Raw genomic sequence first — 22,974 nt, 5'->3', positions numbered from 1 at the left:
TCGCTCTGTCATCCAGGCTAGAGTGCAATGGCGTGATCTCGACTCACTGCAACTTCCGCCCCTCGGGTTCAAGCGATTCTCCTACCTCAGCATCCTGAGTAGCTGGGACTACAGGCGTGCACCACCATGCCCAGCTAATTTTTGTACTTTTAGTAGAGATGGGATTTCACCATGTTGGCCAGGCTGGTCCGGAACTCCTGACCTCAGGTGATCCGCCCGCCTCAGCCTCTCAAAGTGTTCGGATTACAGGCCTGAGCCACTGTGCCCGGCCTGGTTGGACGCACTTCTAGTCAAACACCTCCTCCCATCCTCATCCTTCTCTCTCCTAGTTCCCGTTGCCTTCTTTTCTTCCTCTCTGTCTTCTAGAACGCCTAAGCCTGCCCTGACATGCTTACCTGGAGAAGTATGGAATGCAGAGGAAAGAAGATGAAATCTGGTATTAGAAGATCCTGCTTTGAGCCCCAGTTCTGCCACCAACCAGCCTGTTGACTTCGGGCAAGTCACTTCCCGGTTCTGAGCCTCTGCTTCCTAAGATGTCAAATGGATAATGATGCAATAAGTTCTAGCCTCTACTCTCAGTGGGTTGTTGTGCCGGTTAAGTAAAACAAATGGCTAAAAGCATCATACAATTGTTTCTTGTGATTACTGGCCCCACAGACGATGCTGACATTTGCTGATGAAGTGACAAGTCCTGGTATTTGCATAGGACATTCTTGCAAATTGTCTTTCCCCCAAATATTTTGTGAGATGATCTCATTGTCTGCATCTTGTGTTCAGCTTAATAGAATGGCTACATTGAGGGATCTTGGTCCTTCACAATTCTGTGATAAATAGCTCGTTCATCATTCACTCACTCATTTGTTTATTGTGATTGGGATACTTAAATAGTAATTAACATTGTTTCCCTTCAGTCAAGGAAACATTTTAATTTCATTTAAAAACTTAGTTTCTAAGTAGACAGAAAATGGAATATCATCCAACGAGCAAGTTTTTATAGTATTTTGTACAGGAATGCAACTAGAATACACACTTTTATATTTAACAGTAATTGTTGATCAGTTTAGACTGAGGGATACAAGTATGGCTTTATTATGTCACTTTAAAGTCTACTTAGTTGACATTTTCACCAGAAAATTAGCTAACACTCCAGCCTAGAAGACAGAGCAAGACAATGTCTCAAAACAAACAAACAAACAAACAAACAAACAAACAAACACCTGACCTGATAATGCCAGCCTAGGCAGCACGGTGAAACCCCATCTCTACCAAAAAAAAAAATACAATAAATTAACCAGGTATGGGGCATGTGCCTGTAGTCCCAGCTACTTAGGAGGCTGATGTGGGAGGATCACCTGAGCCCAAGATCATGGCTGCAGTGAGTCATGAATGCACCAGTGCGCTCCAGCCTGCACGACAGAGTGCACTCCAGTGCACGACCCTGTCTTAGGCAAAACAAAAACAAAAACAAAAACAAAACAAACAAAAAACCTGATAATGATTTTTGACCTGCACCTGCTTCATAGAAATGTCAGCCTCAAATTGAGGTAATGTGGTTATAAATGCTTTGTAAACTGTAAAATGCCACAAAGATAAGTTTAATATTTGTATATAGCCCTAATCAGTGATATTGATAAGTTCTCTGAAAGCTTGCTTCATAGGTTCTCTACAAAGTGATCTTGATTTTTCTTTTCCCTAGGCTTTGAGATGTCCAGAGCAGTTCCTCTTTCATTGTATATTCTTTTATCATTGTTTTTTTCTTTTTCTTTCATTGTATATTCTTTAGTCTAAAAGCTGTCTGAGATGTTCCTCTTTCTAAATGTTAATAGTGAAAACAAGGGAAATAACTCTACGCTCATCATCTTTCCCTTCTTTCTCTTACACAATGTGTAGTAGTTTTATTGCAGAAGTCAGAAAACTTTTTTTTGCTTTTTTTTTTTTTTCAGACAGTGTCTCACTCTGTCACCCCAGCTGGAGTGCAGTGGCTCGATCTCAGCTCACAGCAACCTCCTCTGCCTCCCAGGTTCAAGCCTCAGCCTCCTGAGTAGCTGGGCTTACAGTGCACCACCATGCCTGGCTAATTTTTGCATTTTTAATAGAGATAGGGTTTTGCCATGTGGGCCAAGTTGGTCTCGAGCTTTTGACCTCAAGTGATTCCCCTGTCTTGGCCTCCCAAAGTGCTGGGATTACAGGTGAGCAAACTTGTTCTGTAAAGGACCAGATAGCAAATATTTTGAGATCTGTGGACAATATAAAGTCACTGTCACACATTCATGCTCCTCCCCTTCCTACTTTTTAACCTTTTAACAATATAAAACCCATTTTCAGCGGGAGACGGTTTATAAAAAAACAGGTTGGCTGATTAAGCCTTGCAGGCCTATTACAGATTTTTATTTTATTGGGCTCAAACACTGCATCTAGTTAGTTACAGCTGCAAGTTACAGTCATTTACACACACACAAAAAGAGTACCTGGTTAGTTACCAAAGAAAGGGTATGTGTGAACATTTGTCCCATAGCAAATGTTTCAAGGGAAACAGTGTGAGTTTGTTTCTGAGTATGGTTAGCTTCTGAATGAAACTGGTCTGTTCAGCCAGGGACAGAGATACTGTTGTGTTTTTTTATTCCCTCAAATATACTGTTTTGAATAACTGGCTGGTTGGGGTACAATTCACAGTTGATATATTACAGGATCTAAATAGACAGGTAGGTTTTGTTAAAGCCCAGGACACCAGGTGATGATTGCTCAATCTTCACAACTCCTGAGTAAAAAGCAATTTTCTAAAGCAGGAAATGCATCGTTTTGGCCAGGTGCCATCATGCTTGGCTAATTTTTATATTTTAGTAGAGATGGGGTTCACCGTGTTGGTCAGGTTGGTCTTGAACTCCTGATCTGGCTGGTCTTGAACTCAGGTGATCCACCTGCCTCAGCCTTCCAAAGTGCTAGGATTACAGGCATGAGCCACCACACCTGGCAATTGTATTTTTTATAGAGACAGGGTTTCACCACATTGGCTAGGCTGGTTTCAAACTCCTGACCTCAAGTAATCCACGTGTCTTGGCCTCCCAAAGTGCTGGGATTACAGGTGTGAGCCACTGCACACAGCCTTTTAGCTTATCTTTACTGAACCTCATGGTTTGAACAAGATTGCAATAATGTCAATAATCCCCCAAATTAAGACCTGTGCTACTGAGGGCATGGGGAAATAGAAACTTTTCTACATTGATGGTAGTGGTGAAAATTAATACTTTCTCTCTGAAGCGTGATTTGGAAATACCTATTAAAATAGAAAATGTAAAATAAAACACTTCGATCTAGAATTCTGCTTCTGGGAATTTACCCAGTAAGTACAATTCATGCAGGCAAATGCCTAGTCATCTCATCATTGTTCGTAGAGACAAAATATTGGAAATAACATAACTGCTTAAAAATTGCCAGGTGTAGTGTCTCATGCCTGTAACCCCAGCACCTTTGGGAGGCTGTGGCCAGTGGATCTCCTGAGCTCAGGAGTTCGAGACCAGCATGAGCAACATGACAAAATCCTGTCTACTAAAAACACAAAAAAATTAGCCGGGTGTGGGGGCACATGCTTATAGTCCCAGCTACTTGGAAGGTTTAGAAGGGGCGATTGCTTGAGCCTGGGAGGTGGAGGTTGCAGTCAGCAAAGATCATGCCACTGCACTCCAACCTGGTGACCAAGTGAGACCTCATCTCAAAAAAAAGAAAAAAAGAAAAAGACCAGGCACGGCAGCTCATGCCTGTAATCTTAGCACTTTGGGAGACTGAGGTGGGTGGATCACCTGGGGTCAGGAGTTCAAGACCAGCCTGGCCATCAGGGTGAAACCCCATCTTAAATATATATATATATAATTATGGTATACATATACAGTGGAATATTATGTAGTCGCTTGTAATACCAGCACTTTGGGAGGCCGGGGGGGGGGTGGATCACGAGGTCAAGGGATCGAGACCATCCTAGCGAACTTTGTTAAACCCTGTCTCTACTAAAAACACAACAATTAGCTGGGCGTGGTGGCATGCACCTGTAGTCCCAGCTACTCACGAGGCTGAGGCAGGGGAAAAGCTTGAATCTGCGAGGTGAAGGTTGCAGTGCCTGAGATCGCGACACTGTACTCCACCCTGGAGACAGAGCAAGATTCTATCTCAAAAAAAGAAAAAAAAGTAAGAGAGTTATTGATGTGTGACAATCTCCAATACATATAGCTTGTTTTTGTTTTTGAGACAGGGTCTCACTTTTGAGACAGGCTGGGGTGCAGTGGCACAATCATGGCTTACTGAAGCCTTGACCTCCCCAGGTTCAAGTTATCCACCCACCTCAGTTTACTGAGTGGTTGGGACTACAGGTGCATGACACCAAGCCTGGCTGAATTTTTCTTTGTGTATTTTGTAGAGATGGGGTTCTGATGTGTTGCTCAGGCTCAAGAGATCTGCCCACTTTGTCTTCCCAAAGTGCTGGGATTACGGGGTGAGCCACTGCACCTGGCTAAGATAGGTATTTTAAAGTAAATTACTTTAGTATGCTACAATATGTGTAAAAAAGACACATGGGTGGGGCACGGTGGTTCACACCTGGTAATCCTAGCACCTTGGGAGGCCATGGTTGGCAGATCATGAAGTCAGGAGATTGAGACCATCCTGGATAACATGGTGAAAACCCATCTCTACTAAAAATACAAAAATTAGCCCTGCATGGTGGCAGGTGCCTGTAGTCCCAGCTACTCGGGAGGCTGAGGCAGGAGAATTGCTGGAACCCGTGAGGTGGAGGCTGCAGTGAGCCGAGATTGTGCCACTGTACTCCAGCCTGGGCGACAGAGTGAGACTCCATCTAAAGAAAAAAAAAGACACACAGTTTTACATGTAAATATCACTGGAAAAATACTGACACCATTAACCATCCGTCAGACATTGTTCTAAGAGATTATCAGAAATTAAAACATTTAATCCTCATGCCTTTTTTTTTTTTTTTTTTGAGATGGAGTTTCGCTCTTGTTACCCAGGCTGGAGTGCAATGGCGCAATCTCGGCTCATTGCAACCTCTGGCTCCTGGCTTCAAGCAATTCTCCTGCCTCAGCCTCCCGAGTAGCTGGGACTACAGGTGCACACCACCATGCCCAGCTAATTTTTGTATTTTAGTAGAGACGGGGTTTCACTATGTTGGTCAGGATGGTCTCGATCTCTTGACTTCGTGATCCGCCCACCTCGGCCTCACAAAGTGCTGGGATTACAGGCGTGAGCCACTGCACCTGGCCCCCCAGCCTTTTTTTTTTTTTTTTTTTTGAGAGGGGATCTCACTCTGTTGCCCAGGCTTGAGTGCAGTGGAGCAATCTCAGTTCACTGTAACCTCTGCCTCTCAGGCTCAGGCGATTCTCCTGCTTCAGCCTCCCAAGTAGCTGGGATTACAGGTGTGTTGTCACCACACCTGGCTAATTTTTGTATTTTTAGTAGAGATGATTTCACTATGTTGGCCAGGCTGATCTTGAATTTCTTATGTCAGGTGATCCACCCACCCTGGCCCCAAAAAGTGCTGAGATTACAGGCATAAGCCACCACCAGCCAAAAAAAAAAAAAAAAAAAAAAAAAAAATCCACTTTTTTTTTTTTTTTTTTTTTTTTGAGACAGAGTCTTGCTCTGCTGCTCAGGCTAGAGTGGAGTGGCACGATCTCCGCTCACTGTAACCTCTGCCTCCTGGGTTAAAGTGATTCTCTTGCCTCAGCGTCTGGAATAGCTGGGATTACAGGTCCCCACAACCACGCCTGGCTGATTTTTGTATTTTTAGTAGAGATGGGGGTTTCACAATGTTGGCCAGGCTAGTCTCCAACACCTGACCTTACAGGTGTGTGCCACTGCACCCAGCTAATTTATTATTATTATTTGTATTTTTTTTTTTTTCAGTAGAGACGGAGTTTCACCATGTTGGCCAGGCTAGTCTTGAACTCCTGACCTCAGGTTTTCCACTGGCCTAGGCCTTCCAAAGTGCTGGGATTACAGGCATTGAGTCACTGTGCTGGCTTGGAACTTGGTTTTATCTTGAAATGTTGCAAATGGCATCAACATCTTACTATATTGGCTAGCTTCTACTTGTCATATAAGTGCCCTGGTGCAAGCAGGGATCAGATGACTTCCTTCTGGAGGCCTCCCCCTTTTTTTATTTTTCTCCCCCTGCTCTTGTTGCCCAGGCTGGAGTGCAATGGCACGATCTCTGCTCACGGCAACCTCCGCTTCCTGGATTTAAGCAATTCTGCCTCAGCCTCCCGAGTAGCTGGGATTATAGGAATGTGCCATCCCGCCCGGCTAATTTTTGTTTTTGTTTGTTTGTTTGTTTGTTTGTCTGGTAGAGAGAGGGTTTCTCCAAGTTGGTCAGGCTGGTCTTGAACTCCCAACCTCAGGTGATCCGCCCGCGTCGGCCTCCCAAAGGGCTGGGATTACAGGTGTGAGCCTTCGCAACTAGCCCTTTCACTTTTTTTCTGTGGCCCACACACGCGCACTGCCGCTCGCCTTTTTTTTTTTTTTTTTTTTTTTTTGAGACGAAGTTTCACTCTTGCTGCCTAGGCTAGAGTGCAGTGGGGCGATCTCAGCTCACCGCCAACCTCTGCCTCCCAGGTTCAAGCAATTCTGCCTCAGCCTCCCGAGTAGCTGCGATTAAAAGCATGCGTTACCACGCCTGGCTAATTTGTTGTAATTTTGGTAGAAACGGGGTTTCACCACGTTGGCCAGGCTGGTTTCGTATTGCTGATCTCAGGTGATCCACCCGCCGTACCCTCCCAAAGTGTTGGGGGGATTACAGGCGTAAGCCACCGCGCCTGGCCTGCTCGCCTAATTTTTAACTTTTTTTGTAGCGATGGGGTCTTCCTACGCCAGGCTGGTCCCCAATTCCTGGGCTCAAGCGATCCTCCCGCCTTGACCTCCCGAAGTGCTGGGAAGGCCCCTTCCAAGGATAAGCAGAGAATGTTTTCCAAGTTAAAAACGAAAGTAACCAAGGAAAAAGTTTCCTCTGAATACCGAGATAAATTAGGGAAATCGCCAGAGAATGTGGTGCTGAGGTCACACTACGGAATGACACCACGCAGACCTCAGCAATTCTGGCTGAAAGGGCAACGCGTCGGCTTAAAAGCGGGGCGGCGGAACACGGGTCCGTAGAGCGACACCAAGACGCTAGGTGAAGAGTTAGAGATAGCAGGCTTCGAAACCGGCTTGGCCGCTCCACCCAGGGGGAAAGTCCAGCGAGGGACAGCAGCAAATCTCAAGGAGCAACTCCTGGCGTCAGAGAGGCAGTACTGGGAGCCGGTTATGGAAGAATCCGGGGCCAGGGCACTGGGCGCGGTAAGGCCGTGGGCGCAGAGTCCAAGAACCAGCAGCCGTTCCTGGCCTCACCCCGCCCAGAACAAAATTCCGGGCGCGCCCCCAGCAGCTGACTCAGTCGGCGTGTCGCGTCGCCCACCGCCTTCCATGCCTCCGCCGCGAGAAGTAGTTCCCGGCCGCGCCGGCTCCAAAGGAAACCCAGGGAGGTAGCCCCGAGTCAGCGTGTGGGTCCCGGCAGCGGCGATCGCGCAGCCAATCCCTGGAAAGGAGGGCGTGGCTAGCTCCTAACCCGTGGATCCCTCCGCCTGTGGTTGCTGTGCTGAGGCCTCGGGAGCCGCCATTTTGGACGCTGAACCCTGATTCTGAAGTCGGAGTCTGCAGTGTTCACGCCTGGATACGGTCAGGTGAGTGTGGCATCCTCGGCGTCAGAGGTCTCCGTCTTCCTGTCTCCTCTGCGCTCCGGATTTAGCTGTCTCTAGCTAGCGCTACATCCCGGGCTTCAAACGACTTCGGAGGGGGCAGCTGAGGAGAAAGGATCATGGAAGTGGGGGTCAGACCGGAGGTCAGGTCGTCCAGGGCCCGTTGCTGGGGAGGTTGCCCGGGCCGGGGTGGGGGGCGTCGCAGGGTCGCGAGCAGCTCGGGGGCCGCTGGTCCTTGATACTCCGAGCCGCTTAACTTTCCCGTAGTCTTCTTGCCCCGAGGCGTGCTTTCCCTGGGGCGGAAACGCCGCGGCCTCGGCAAGGGCTTCTCGGCGACACCCCTACCCCGTCTCTTCTGGCCCAGAGAGACTTCGGGGAGGTCGGGCTCTCCAGTGTCGCGAGAGACCGTTGTCCCCGAGCCGGGCCCACTTCCGCCGGGCGGGATAGCCTCCTGGGCTTGTTCCTGGGTTAAGGGGCCGACTTGGGTCCACTTTGGTCGGAGAAAATGACATTTTCTTTCGCTGAAGCAAGCAGCCGCCTCTGCTCGCTTTCTCGCATCCCTGCGTGTGTGGTGAGAGGTCTTGGGAGGATCCTTGCGCCTCTGCTCTTTGTTATCTCGGCGCTTCTCCTCCGGGGTGCTGGAGGTGACCACTTGGAATTCACCAGCATAAACTTTGAGGAGGGTCGGGACCCAGGAACTGTAGGTTAATTACGAAAGACACAGCAGCTTCACTCTGTAGTAGTAAACTTAAAATCTGGTCGGAAACAGATCTTTAGGGGAAACTTGAACTTTAAAACCATGTGTAATATTTTAACTTTTTATTTTTTATTATGGAAAATGTCAAGCAGACAGGAGTACGATGAATCCTCTCATCCAGTTTCAAACACAATCGCTTAATGCCTAATCTTGTTTTACCTGTACCTCTCCTATGTCTGTAGTTTTCTAAGTTAATAAACTAATAGTTGAAATACATGTATATATATTTCCTTCTCCTTTCCAAGTAGACGCCTTTTGGCTTTCGTGGGAAATTTTGTTTTTTTAGCTTCCTCAGAACTTCTGGGATAGACTTGGTAATAGTCATTAGATGATAAAAGTGGCCAGATGTGGTGGCTCACCCCTGTAATTCCAGCACTTTGGGAGAGCTAGGTGGGAGGATCACTTAAGCCCAGGAGTTGGAGACCAGCCTGGGCAACATAGCAAAACCCCGCTCTCGCGCTCTACAAAAATAAAAAATTAGCCAGATGTGGAGGCGCTCATCTATTATAGTCCGGGAGACTGAGGTAGGAGGATTGTTTAAGCCTGGGAGGTCGAAGCTGAGTTGGTAGTTGAGCCACTGCCCTCCACTCTGGAGGACCGAGAGAGACCCTGTCTTTTTTTTTAAAAAACAAAAACAAAAAAAAAGGCGGTGGAGGGGGTGGTTCTCTTTCCCAGGCTGGAGTATAGTGGTGCAATGACTTCTCCCTGCAGCCTTGCCTTCCTGCGCCTCAGGAGTAGCTGAAACTACAGGCCCACACCTGGCTTTTTTTTTTTTTTTGGTGGGGTTTGGCAAGGTAAGGGTATGGAGGGGAGAGATGGAGTTTCTTCATGTTGCCCAGGCTGGTCTTGAACTCCTGGGCTCAAGTGATCCTTCCAAAGTGCTAGGATTAGAAGTATTTTAAATTCCCAGTGTTAGTGTTACATTTTAAAGTCATCCAGTTTCGTATAACTTATTTTTTAAATAGTGTAATTATTTTGTCCAAATAATATTTCATTCTCCCTCTTTGTTCCTGTATCTCTGGGTTCTAAATTATCAGGAGCTCCAGAATTTCTATATCTAGTTTATTTGATTTAAGCTCTAATCTTGTAAAATAATCAGAATCAAGTTCCAGGATTTTACAATAAAACTGGAAAACGAAGTGTGGGATAATCATTCCAAATGCAGGAAAAGTAATATGCTCATGAATACTTATGTCAGCATTATTTATATGGTACACATGTCAAAAGTTTGGGGAATTGATAAGAAAATTATTACTGAGTGGAATATTGGACAGTGTTGACTATACAAAGTTTTAGACTGTAACATGATATGATGAGAAAGATTCTATATTGCTGAGTCCATGAGTACAGCTTTGCAAAAATATGCCTTAAGAAACACTCTTGACTTGTGCCATGACTCATGCCTATAATCCCAGCACTTTGGAAGGCTTAGGTGGGCAGATCACTTGAGGTCAGAAGTTCAAGACCAGCCTGGCCAATATGGTGAAACCCCACCTCTACTAAAAATGCAAAAAAATTAGCCAGGTGTGGTGTCGTGCACGTGTAACCCCAACTACTTGGGAGGCTTAGGTAGGAGTATTTCTTTTTTTTTTTTTTTTTTTTTTTTTTGAGACGGAGTTTGGCTCTTGTTACCCAGGCTGGAGTGCAATGGCGCGATCTCGGCTCACCGCAACCTCCGCCTCCTGGGTTCAGGCAATTCTCCTGCCTCAGCCTCCTGAGTAGCTGGGATTGCAGGCATGCGCCACCATGCCCAGCTAATTTTTTGTATTTTTAGTAGAGACGGGGTTTCACCATGTTGACCAGGATGGTCTCGATCTTTTGACCTTGTGATCCACCCGCCTCGACCTCCCAAAGTGCTGGGATTAGAGGCTTGAGCCACCGCGCCCGGCCAGGAGTATTTCTTGAACCCTGGAGCCAGAGGTTGGAGTGAGTCAAGATCATGCCACCGTACTCTAGCCTGGACGACAGAGCTAATCTCCATCTCAAAAAAAGAAAGAAAGAAAGAAAAACACTTCTGGGGACGGGCACTGTGGCTCATGCCTGTAATCCCAGCAATTTGAGAGGCTGAGATGGGTGGATCATATGAGGTCAGGAGTTTAAGACCAGCTTGGCCAACGTGGTGAAACCCCATTTCTACTAAAACAAATTAGTTGGGCATGGTGGCAGGCACCTGTAATTCTAGCTACATGAGAGGCTGAAGCAGGAGAATCACTTGAACTCAGGAGGCAGAGACTGCAGTGAGCCGAGATTGCGCCACTGCGCTCCAGTCTGAAGTGAGACTCCGTCTTAAAAAAAAGAAACAGGCCGGGTACGGTGTCTCAGGCCTGTAACCCCAGCGTTTTGGGAGGCTGAAGTGGGCAGATCATGAGGTCAGGCATTCAACATGGCAAAACCCCGTCTCTACTAAAAAGACAAAATATTAGCTAAGCGTAGTGACGGGCACCTGTAATCCTAGGTACTCAGGAGGCTGAGGCAGGAGAATCGCTTGAACTTGGGAGGCAGAGATTGCAGTGAGCTGAGATCTTGCTGCGGCACTCCAGCCTGGGTAACAGAGTGAGACTCCATTTCAAGAGGGAAAAGAAACACTCTTGGTAAAAGACCCAGCGTATTTTCTATAATGTTTTTATATCAATTGTATTGAGAAACAAAGATACTTTAATAATGCCTGTACATTTCAGTATTTATAGCTCCTTCAAGAAAATTTTGATGGTCTCTGAATTCTGAAGGCTTATTTTCTTATGAATAACACATGATGCTGGTGGTCTTACAGTCTTCTTTTTTTTTTTTTTTTTTTTTTTTTTTTTGGAGACAGAGTCTTGCTCTGTTGCCTAGGCTGGAGTGTAGTGGCACGATCTCGGCTTACTGTAGCCTCTGCCTCCTGGGTTCAAGTGATTCTCCTGCCTCAGCCTCCTGAGTTGTTGGGACTACAGGCGTGCGCCACTATGCCCGGCCTATTGTATTTTTAGTAGAGATGGGCACCGTATTGGTCATGCTGGTCTTGAACTTAAGATCTTGTGTGCCGGGCGTGGTGGCTCAAGCCTGTAATCCCAGCACTTTGGGAGGCCGAGGCGGGTGGATCACGAGGTCAAGAGATCGAGACCGTCCTAGTCAATATGGTGAAACCCCGTCTCTACTAAAAATACAAAAAAAAGTAGCTGGGCATGGTGGTACATGCCTGTAATCCGAGCTACTCAGGAGGCTGAGGCAGGAGAATTGCCTGAACCCAGGAGGCGGAGGTTGCGGTGAGCCGAGATCGCGCCATTGCACTCCAGCCTGGGTAACAAGAGCGAAACTCTGTCTCAAAAAAAAAAAAAAAAAAAAGATCTTGTGATCCACCTGCTTCTGCCTCCCAAAGTACTGGGATTAACAGGCATGAGCCACTGCGCATGTCCCAGTCTTCTTTTTAAATTAAATTTTCAGTCTTAATTAGTTTGGCCAGTGAAGATTTGATTATAGTGGGAAAATACACAGTAAACTTTGTACCACTTGTGCATGAAATGCTTCTGAAGGAATTGAGCACCAGGCATGGCGGCTCATGCCTGTAATTCTAGGATGTTGGGAGGATGAGGTGCAAGGATAGCGGAGCCCAAGAGTTGGAGACCAGCCTGGGCAACATAGCAAGGCCCCATCTTTATTAATAACAGTTCTATAAAAGATAAAAGGATTTGGGCTATATTATCTTGGAAATGTGTACTGACACCCCATTGTGTCTCTTTGTACTCTAATGTCACATCTTCATTACTGCAATACAGTGGTCATACCCAAATCTGTTTGTATTCTAAGAAAAAGAGATCAGATGCTGGGCGCAGCGTCCTGTAATCCTGGTCCTCTAGGAGGCTGAGGCCAGTGGATCATCTGAGTCAGGAGTTAGAGACCAGCCTGGCCAAAGTGGTGAAATTCCATCTCTACTAGAAGAAATTAACTGGGTGTGGTGGCAGTTGCCTGTAATCCCAGCTACTTAGGAGGCTGAGGCAGGAGAATCACTTGAACCTGGGAGTTGGAGGTTGCAGTGAGTCTAGATTGCACCATTGCACTCCAGCCTGGACAAGGAGAGTGAAACTTGGTCTCAAAGAAAAAGAAAAAAAGATGAGAATAAAATAATACATTTCAAAACCAAAAGTTTTTGTACATATTGCAGTGTCTGTAGCCACTCTTGACTCTACTCTCTCCCCTCCTCACTTCGTACTTTTAGAGCTACAAACACTAAAGTCTTTTTTTTTTTTTTGGCTTCTTTTTTTTTTTTTTTTTTTTTTTTTTTTTGAGACGGAGTTTCGCTCTTGTTACCCAGGCTGGAGTGCAATGGCGCGATCTCGGCTCACCGCAACCTCCGCCTCCTGGGCTCAGGCAATTCTCCTGCCTCAGCCTCCTAAGTAGCTGGGATTACAGGCACGCACCACCATGCCCAGCTAACTTTTTGTATTTTTAGTAGAGACGGGGTTTCACCTTGTTGACCAGGATGGTCTCGATCTCTCGACCTCGTGATCCACCCGCCTCGGCCTCCCAAAGTGCTGGGATTACAGGCTTAAGCCACCGCGCCCGGCTTTTTTGGCTTCTTTTAACTACTGCTACTTTGAATAGGCTTTCAGGGTCACTACCTCTGGGCAGCTTTACTCTTTTGGGCAGCAACTCTGATTCATTTACTCCCCCAAATATCCTAAGAGGAAGGACTCATTCCATGGTTTTACTTTGCTTATTTAAGATGAGGAGGCTATCTAGCTCCCAAAGTCTCAGCTAGCTGAGTGATAAGAGAGAGACTGGATGGGTTTGTTGTACCAGTGTTAAGAATTGGAGTAAAGTGAAGGATTGGAAGATGCAAGAATGGCACGTGAGGCTGCCGATTCATGTGTGACACTAATAAAAATAATGGTGTTACACTAATATTTACGTATATAAACAGAATAGAATACCAAGAACTAGTATTGTGGTCACTAGTTCATAACCATTTTTTAGGGTTTATGTTATAATTGCTTACTTGTCTTACTGTTTTTATGTCAGCTATACCCATTTGATTGTGAGCCCCTTGAAAGCTAGGGAAGCTGTCATTTAAATGTCTTTTGTAGACAGTGGCTTAGCACAGTGATAGAATAGCACTCAACAAATATTTGGTGCGTGAGTGAATGACAGTAAAGATGTTGAAGCACAGAGTGGTTTTAGAGTAACCTATGAATCACAAAAATAATTTTAAATTACTTACTGGACAGTGTTAGTATGTGATGTGTATATAATCACATATGTATGAAAATTTGTTCATGTTTGTTAATGTATATGTAAAAGTAACTGTTGACTACAATATTTTTTATTAACTTTTAGGTTATTGTCTCCAAATGTAATGTTCCTAATCATACAAGATAACAAAGTTTGTATTATGTTTAGCTTTGGAAACAGGTTCAAATTTTGAGATAGTAATTAAGTCAGTCTTTTGTTTTAAATTCATTTTTAGTCTAATGATTTATTTAATGTACTGGTAATCATATTCTTATTTTACAAAGAAACTAATCATTAAAGACAATGACAGTAAACCACAAAAGTAATAACTACATCTTAGCTATCTAATAACTAAGACAGTAAACCTTTCATTGTCTAATGATTAGTTTCTTTGTAAAATAAGAATCTGTTGAAGAGGAGTTGAAATCAGTACTTGACAAAATAGTTTAGCAAATTGTTTTTCTTTCCTTAAATCTAAAACAAGATTAGGTAAATTCATAGAATTTTTTAAAAAGCCTTGTAACTTTTAATTAAAATTTCTACTAATTAACATAATACATGAGTAATAGCTTTGTACAATACACTGTGCTGGGCAATGTGGGAATGACAGTGACATGTAAGAAAAAGTTGAAAGGCTGGGTAAGGTGGCTCATGCCTGTAATTCCAGCACTTTGGGAGGCTGAGGCGAGAGGATCACCTGAGGTTGGGTTTGAGACCAGCCTGACCAACATGGAAAAACCCCATCTCTACTGAAAATACAAAAATTAGCTGGATATGGTGGCGCATGCCTGTAATCCCAGCTATTTGGGAAGGCTGAGGCAGGAGAATCACTTGAACCCGGGAGGTGGAGGTTGTGGTGAGTCCAGATGGGCCATTGCACTCCAGCCTGGTTAACAAAAGTGAAATTCTGTTTCAAAAAAAAAAGAAAACAAAGAAACAGTTGCTGTCCTGCAGTGAGATTGAAACAGATTAATCAAAATTATTAAAGGTGTTGGGGGTGGGAAGATACAAAGCATACCTTAAACATTTTACTTTAACATAAAACACACAAAAAAAGGCTAGCTAATCTTTAGATGAAGAGCTAAGACTTTTTAAAATATGGATATGTTGACTGGAATTTGTTTAACATGTTTATATGGTGCTTGTTGTGTACATGTAACACAATATGCTAATTTCTTTCTTTTTTTTTGAGACAGAGTCTTGATCTGTCACCCAGGTTGGAGTGTAGTGGTGTAGTCTTGGCTTACTGCGGCCTCCACTTCCTGGGTTCCAGAAGTTCTCCTGCCTCAGTCTCCTGAGTAGCTGGGACTACAGGTGCGTGCTACCATGCCCAGCTAATTTTTGTATTTGTAGTAGATGGGGTTTCACCATGTTGGCCCGGATGGTCTCAATCTCCCGACCTCGTGATCTACCTGCCTCAGGCTCCCAAAGTGCTGGGATTACAGGTGTGAGCCACTTCACTCAGCGATGCTTATACCATTTTCATTTAGTTATGTAATTTTTGAATGTCTGAGTTTAGGTCTGCATTTTATTTGTTCTTTTCTCTCATTTTTGTTTCTGTTTTACTGCTTTTTGGGCTCCATGAACACATTTTAAATTCCAGTTTAAAATCTGGTTTTTTGGGTTTTTTTGGATCGTTTTTTTTTTTTTTGGAGGCGAGGGAGATGGAGTATCACTCTGTCACCGAGGCTGGAGTGTAATGTCGAGGTCTTGGCTCACTACAACCTCCGCCTCCTGGGTTCAAGTGATCCTCTCACTTCAGTCTCCCAAATAGCTGGGATTACAGGTATGTGCAACCATACCTGGGGAATTTTTGTATTTTTAGAAGAGACAGGGTTTCACGATGTTGGCCAGGCTGGTCTTGAACTCCTGACCTTGTGATTCAGCAGCCTTGGCCTCCCAAAGTGCTGGGATGACAGGCGTGAACCACTGCACCCAGCTTGCTTTAAAACCTTTGCAATTTTTTTTTTTTTTTGAAATGCAGTTTTCCTCTTGTTGCCCAGGCTGGAATGCAGTGGCGTGATCTCGGGTCACTGCAACGTCCACCCTCCTTTCAAGCAGTTCTTCTGCCTCAGCCTCCCAAGTAGCTGGGATTACAGGTGCCCACCACCTTGCCCAGCTAATTTTTTTTTTTTGGAGGGACAGGGTTTCATCACGTTGGCCAGGCTGGTTTCGAACTTCTGACCTCAGGTGAGCTGCCTGCCTTGGCATCCCAAAATGCTGGGATAACCAGGTGTGAGCCACTATGCCCAGCCAGCAATTCTTTTAGAGCAGGTGTACTGTTGACAAATTCTCTTACTGGTTTTTCCTCATCTGAGAAGACTTTGATTTCTGAGGGATATTTTCATTGGATATATATTTTGTTTGTTTGTTTGTTTTTCTTTTTTTGAGACAGAATCTCGCTCTGTCACTAGGCTGGAGTGCAGTGGTGTGATCTCGGCTCACTGCAACCTTCTGTTCCCTAGTTCAAGTGATTCTCCTGCCTCAGCCTCCCAAGTAGCTGGGATTACAGGCATGCGCCATCACGCCCAGCTAATTTTTTTATTTTTAGTAGAGATGGGGCTTCACCGTGTTGGCCAGGTTGATCTCCATCTCCTGACCCCGTAATCCACCCACTTCAGCTTCCCAAAGTGCTGGAATTACAGGCGTGAGCCGCTGTACCTGGCCCCAGATATATAACTTTAAGCTGACAGTTCTTTTCTTTCAGCACTTTAAAAATGTTGTTTCACTTCCTTTTAGTCTCCCTGATTTCTGAAGCGAAATCTACAGTCATCTAATATGTCCCTTGTAGGTAATGCATTGTTTTTCCCTGGCTGCTTTCATTATTTTAAAAAATTGTTGGCCAGGTGTGGTGGCTCATGCCTGTAATCCTGGCACTTTGGGAGGCTGAGGCAGGTGGATCACGAGGTCAGGAGTTCGAGACCAGTTTGACCAACATGGTGAAACCCTGTCTCTACTAAAAATAAAAAATTAGCTGGGTGTGGTGGTGCATGCCTGTAGTCCCAGCTACTCAGGAGGCTGAGGCAGGAGAATTGCTTGAACCCAGGAGGCGGAAGTTGTAGTGAGCCAAGATCTTGCCACTACACTCCAGCCTGTGTGACAGAGCGAGACTCTGTCTCCAAAAAAAAAAAAAAATTGTTTCTCCTATCCTTAAGGGATTTAATGACCCAACTGTCATAAAGACATTAAGACTCCTTGCTCTTGACGTACAGATCTATAAGTCTTTGTTCACTGTTTTCAATATTTTTTGTTGTTGTTGTTTATATTTTTGTTTTGTTTAAAGACAGGGTTTCACCGTGTTGGCCAGGCTGGTCTTGAACTTCTGACCTCATGATCTACCCGCCTCGGCCTCCCAAAGTGCTGGGATTACAGGTGTGCGCCACCACACCCGGTGGTGGTGTTTTTTTTTTTTTTTTCTATTTTGAGACAAAAGCTTACCATATTGCTCAGGCTAGTCAGCTAAAGCAGTCCTGCCTCAGCCTCCTGAATAGCAATAGTTAGTTCTAAGATTTGTTTCCTCTTTATGTCTTTACTTTTTTATCTTTCCATTCAAAAGAAATTTGCCTTTGTTGTTGCAGCATATATGTATATAAATATATATATACGTGTGTGTGTGTGTGTGTGTGTGTGTATATATATATATATATATTTTTTTGTTTATATATTTTTATTTGGAAATGTTTATATCAGTACAAGGAAACAATTTTGGAAACACTAAATGTCATCAGTTATCATTAGTTTATTATAAAAGAGAGATATGGAAATTATTTACATGATGAAAGATTTCAGAACTTCAGTGGAATGGGCAGCTTCACATTGATGCCATTTCAATAGAGACTTATTTCAGTCTATGTACTTTCCAAGAATGTCACCATCTCTAAATAGGAAATAATCCTTGTCATCTAGAACTACTTTGGTGCCTCCATATTCTGGGAGAAGAACTTTATCTCCAACTTTCACGCTAACTGGTTGAATCTCTCCACCCTTTCCTTTAGAACCCGATCCAACAGCGACTACAGTTGCTTGCAATACTTTTCCTTGAGATTTTTCTGGAAGCATAATGCCTCCTTTGGTTACAGTTTCAGCAGCACTCCTTTCAACCAATACTCGGTCAAAGAGTGGGAGAAACTTTCTAAACGCCTGTCCTGCCATGACTCCCTCAGCCTCAGACTCGTACTCTGCTCTGGCGCACCGCGGCAAAGAGAGACCCGCGATACTGCCCTCCCGACACGTCTATATATTTTTTTTTTTTGTAGACACTCTTTTGCCCAGGCTCTAGTGCAATGGCATGATCTCAGCTCACTGCAACTTCTGCCTGCCCAGTTCAATCGATTCTCCTGCCTAAGCCCCCTCAGTAGCTGGGACTTCAGGCATGCACCACCACACTTGGCTAATTTTTGTATTTTTAGTAGAGGAGGGATTTCACCATTATGGCCAGGTTGGTCTCCAACACTTGATTTCAGGTGATAACACCTGCCTTGACCTCCCACAGTGCTGGGATTACAGGTGTGAGCCATCATGCCCAGCCAGCACTTTTTTTTTTTTTTTTTTGAGATGGAGTTTCGCTCTTGTTGCCCAGGCTAGAGTGCAATGGCGTGCTCTCGGCTCACCACAACCTCCGCCTCCTGGGTTCAGGCAATTCTCCTGCCTCAGCCTCCTGAGTAGCTGGGATTACAGGCACACACCACCATGCCCAGCTAATTTTTAGTATTTTTAGTAGAGACGGGGTTTCACCATGTTGACCAGGATGGTCTCGATCTCTTGACCTCGTGATCCACCCGCCTCGGCCTCCCAAAGTGCTGGGATTACAGGCTTGAGCCACCGCGCCCGGCCTCGAAGCCAGCATTTTTATAGTAGCTGCTTTAAAGTCTTTGTCAGTTTTTTTTTTTTTTTTTTTTGAGACGGAGTTTCACTCTTGTTACCCAGGCTGGAGTGCAATGGCGCGATCTCGGCTCACCGCAACCTCCGCCTCCTGGGTTCAAGCAATTCTCCTGTCTCAGCCTCCTGAGTAGCTGGGATTACAGGCACGCGCCAGCATGTCCAGCTAATTTTTTGTATTTTTAGTAGAGATGGGGTTTCACCATGTTGACCAGGATGGTCTCGATCTCTCGACCTCGTGATCCACCCGCCTCGGCCTCCCAAAGTGCTGGGACTATAGGCTTGAGCCACCGTGCCCAGCCTTTTACTTCTGTTTTTAAGGACTACCCATGTTGCACTAAGTACAGCTGTTTAATTCTGTCTGCTGCATAGTATTCTGTCATGTTTTTGTCACCTTTTATTGGTCCCTTTTTTTTTTTTTTGAGACAGAGTCTTACTCTGTCACCCAGGCTGGAGTGCAGTGGTGTGAACACAGCTCTCTGCTGCCTCACTGACTTCCTGGCCACATTGAGCCTGCCACATTGAGCCTCCCACCTTACCGTCCCGAATAGCTAGGACCACTGGCATGCACCACCATGCCTGGCTAATTTATAAATACTTTGTAGAGACAGGATCTTGCCATGTTGCCTAGGCTTGTCTCGAACTCCTGGCCTCAAATGATCCTCCTGGCTGGACCTCCCAAACTGGTGGGATTATAGGCAAGGACCACTGTACTTGGCCTCATGTCCTTTTGAAATAGACACTGAGCATTCTTCCACCTCCTTACTACCACAAAATGCATACTTGTGTCTTCATGGTGCTATGTACAAATTTCTTTGGTGATGTATGTCCAGGAATGCGATTGCTGTGTCTTAAAGTATATGGATAGCTTTCATTAAAACATACTTTTCTTTAAATACTGCCAAATTAGTGTCTAAAATGGTCATATCAATTTATTTATATTGCCCAATATTTGAAATCGTACTTCTAAAGTCTGACAGGTATAATTTTATCTTTGTTAACACATTTACTTCCAGGATTATACAAAATAGTATATGAAAACTTGAAGAATAACTTTTTAGGTTATTCTTCTCCTAGAAATGCCACTGTTCACTTGACAAGTTTGGTGTATCCATGTTAAGCTGGAGTAATTGTCTGCTAAGGGCAAGATCTTTGTAGGACTCACGATAGAGGTATATTTTTTGTGCCTTTCTAAACCTAATTACCTTAATAATTATGTGTATATTGAGTAATTTAACAGCAAGTTGGATAATACTCCTTAGGTTAATGTCTTCTAATTTCAGTCACTGCTGATAAATAAGTGTGGAAGTTGATTTGTTATCATGATTCTATAATAAAGGCCTTGAGGTACAGCAGTCCTCCCTTATCCATGTTTTCACTGTCTGGGGCTTTAGCTTCTTTGGTTAAGTGTGGTCTGACAGTATTAAATAGAAAATTGCAGAAATAAACAGTTCATAAATTTCATTCTTAGTAGTACGATGAAATATTGTACCATCCTGTTCATCCCACCTGGGATGTGAATTGCTTCTTTGTCCAGTGTATCCCTTCTATGTATGCTACCTGCCCATTAGTCACTTAGGGCCCTGGGATATCAGGTAGAAAAACATGGTACTATGTATAGGATTCGGTATGATCTGCAATTTCAGGCATCCACTAGAGTCTTGGAACATACTCCCCCTTCGATAAGGGGATACTACTATACTTCATAATGGCAAGGGTGGTTATGTATTAATAGAAATCATCTTACTCAAATATATGTAAATACATTTTTGTAAATATTCATTAATTTGGAGTATATAAGAAAAAATAGGCTCCACTTCAACTTTTTTTTTTTTTTTTTTTTGAGACGGAGTTTCGCTCCTGTTGCCCAGGCTGGAGTGCAATGGCGCGATCTCGGCTCACCGCAACCTCCGCCTCCTGGGTTCAAGCAATTCTCCTGCCTCAGCCTCCTGAGTAGCTGGGATTACAGGCACACGCCACCATGCCCAGCTAATTTTTAGTATTTTTAGTAGAGACGGGGTTTCACCATGTTGACCAGGATGGTCTCGATCTCTTGACCTCGTGATCCACCCGCTTCGGCCTCCCAAAGTGCTGGGATTACAGGCTTGAGCCACGACACCCAGCCAGTAAAGACTCTTTCTCAAAAACAAATAAAAAAAAAATACCCAAAACAAACTACTGCCATGTGTTGCATAAAATGGATGTATCTTAATTTAATCAGTTTCTAATTGTTGGAATTTAGATGATGATGTCATTCTACATTCCCCTCCGTATACATGTGAATGTGAATTGTTCTTCAGAATAGGCATTTAAACTTAAGAGGTGTTTTTTTTTTTTTTTTTTTGAGACAGGGTCTTGCTCTGTGGCCCAGGCTGGAGTGCAGTGGTGCAGTCACAGCTCACTGTAGCCTCAGCTTCCCAGGCTCTAGTAATCCTCTTGCCTCCTTCTCCTCCCAATTAGCTGGGACTCTAGGCATGCACCATCACACTTGGCCAGTATTTGTAGTTTTGGTACAGTTGTAGTTTCACCATGTTGCCCAGGCTGGTCTCACTCCTGAGCTCAAGTCTCTGCCTCCTAGAATGTTGGGATTACAGGTATGAGCTACTGCTCCTGGCTAAACTTGGAAATTTAAAAGAGTGACCTTGAGAGGTGTTGCCAATTTACATTTCCAGTAGGAGTTTGAGAATGCACCAGTTTTCTCACTCATCATCATGATCAAGTGTATAATAATCTCTGTAGCAGATTTTCCCCCAAATATTGCTTACCTTTTAGTGTTATAGTTTAAGTTTTTGTCATATAAAATAATTTTTGTATCTCTTTTTTAAAAGGCCTGTTCTATCTCCATTATACAGTATTATTTTTTTTTTTTTTTGAGACGAAGTCTCACTCTGTCTCCCAGGCTGGAGTGCAGTGGCACAATCTTGGCTCACTGCAACCTCCACCCCCCAGGTTCAGGCAATTCTCCTGCCTCAGCCTCCTGAGTAGCTGGGACTACAGGCCCGTGCCACAATGCCCAGCTAATTTTTTTGTATTTTTAGTAGAGATGGGGTTTCACCATGTTGGTCAGGATGGTCTCAATCTCTTGACCTCGTGATCCACCCACCTTGGCCTCCCAAAGTGCTGGGATTACAGGCGTGAGCCACCTCGCCTGGCCTAAAATACTCTTTTATGTTTCTCCTAAACATAAAACTATTCTTTTATGTTTCTCCTAATATGTTAATTATTAACAATTATTATTATATATAATGCAGTTATATGTTAATAGTTTTGTTTTAGCTCTTAAGAATTAAAAAAATTTAGCCATGGTCAAAAACACATGGCAACATGACAGAATTTACCAACTTATCCTCTTTTTTTTTTTTTGAGATGGAGTTTCACTCTTGTTACTGAGGCTGGAGTGCAATGGTACGATCTTGGCTCACTGCAACCTCCGCCTCCTGGGTTCAAGCAATTCTCCTGCCTCAGCCTCCTGAGTAGCTGGGATTACAGGCGCGTGCCACCATGCCCAGCTAATTTTTTGTATTTTTAGTAGAAACAGGGTTTCACCATGTTGATCAGGATGGTCTCGATCACTTGACCTCGTGATCCACCCGCCTCAGCCTCCCGAAGTGCTGGAATTACAGGCTTGAGCTACTGCACCCGGCCCAACTTACCTATTTTTAAGTGTCGAGTTCAGTAATGTGTACTCACATCTTTGTGCAACAGATCTCCATTACCTTTTCACGTTTCATAACTGAAACTTGGTACCCATTAAACAATTCCCTATTTCCCCTACTTCCAGACCCTGGTAACCACCATTCTTCTTTCTGTTTCTCTGAATTTTAGATACCCCACGCAAGTAGAATCTTACAGTATTTGTTTTTTGTGACTGGCTTATTTCACTTACTGTGATGTCCTTAACGTTCATCCACATTGTCACATGTGATAGGATTTTCCTTCCTTTCTAAGGCTGATTAGTACTCTGTTGTGTGTATAGACCATAATTTTGTTTATTCCATATATCCCTCCATGGCTGTTTGGGTTGCCTCTACCTCTTGGCCATTGTGAATAATGCTACTGGGAACATAGGTATGCAAGTAACTCTTTAAAGTTCCACTTTCAGTTCTTTTGGTTATGTATCAGAAGTGGGATTTCTAGAGCATATGGTAGTTCCATTTTTAATTTTAATTTTTTTAGGAACTGCCATACTGTTTTTCTGTAATGGTTGTACCATTTTACAATCCCACCAACAGTGCACAAGGGTTCTATTTTCTCCACAGCATCCTTAGTACTTGAAATTTTCCTTTTTTTTTTTTTTTTGATAGTAGCCATCCTAATGGGTGTAAGGTAGTATCTCACTGTGATTTCATTTTCCTTTTCTCTAAAGATTAATGATATTGGCACTTTTGTTATGCTTAT

The 22,974-nt window shown here is 44.2% G+C and overlaps 2 protein-coding genes and 1 pseudogene across 3 annotated transcripts in view; 1 reads left to right on the top strand and 2 right to left on the bottom strand.

Annotated features, from left to right (window-relative positions):
- ZNF821 (zinc finger protein 821) overlaps positions 1-621 on the bottom strand; it is a 28,990-nt gene extending 28,369 nt beyond the window's left edge. The window contains exon 1 of the mRNA XM_074405804.1: positions 396-621. The gene's annotated coding sequence lies outside the window, so the exon portion shown is untranslated. The remainder of the gene's footprint in view (positions 1-395) is intronic.
- Positions 622-7,609: 6,988 nt separating this feature from the next.
- Positions 7,610-22,974, top strand: part of IST1 (IST1 factor associated with ESCRT-III) — a 31,404-nt gene continuing 16,039 nt past the window's right edge. Inside the window, exons 1-2 of one of the 2 annotated variants that reach the window (XM_074405755.1) lie at positions 7,610-7,721; positions 14,895-15,012. The gene's annotated coding sequence lies outside the window, so the exon portion shown is untranslated. The remainder of the gene's footprint in view (positions 7,722-14,894; positions 15,013-22,974) is intronic. The other variant, XM_003939949.3, reaches the window with a different exon arrangement.
- Positions 17,384-17,925, bottom strand: LOC120366876 (10 kDa heat shock protein, mitochondrial pseudogene; annotated as a pseudogene).

Source organism: Saimiri boliviensis, chromosome 1 (genome assembly GCF_048565385.1).
Source record: "Saimiri boliviensis isolate mSaiBol1 chromosome 1, mSaiBol1.pri, whole genome shotgun sequence".
NCBI lineage: Eukaryota > Metazoa > Chordata > Mammalia > Primates > Cebidae > Saimiri > Saimiri boliviensis.
Note: the sequence above shows the minus strand (reverse complement) of the source record. Positions and strands in the feature narration are given on the sequence as shown.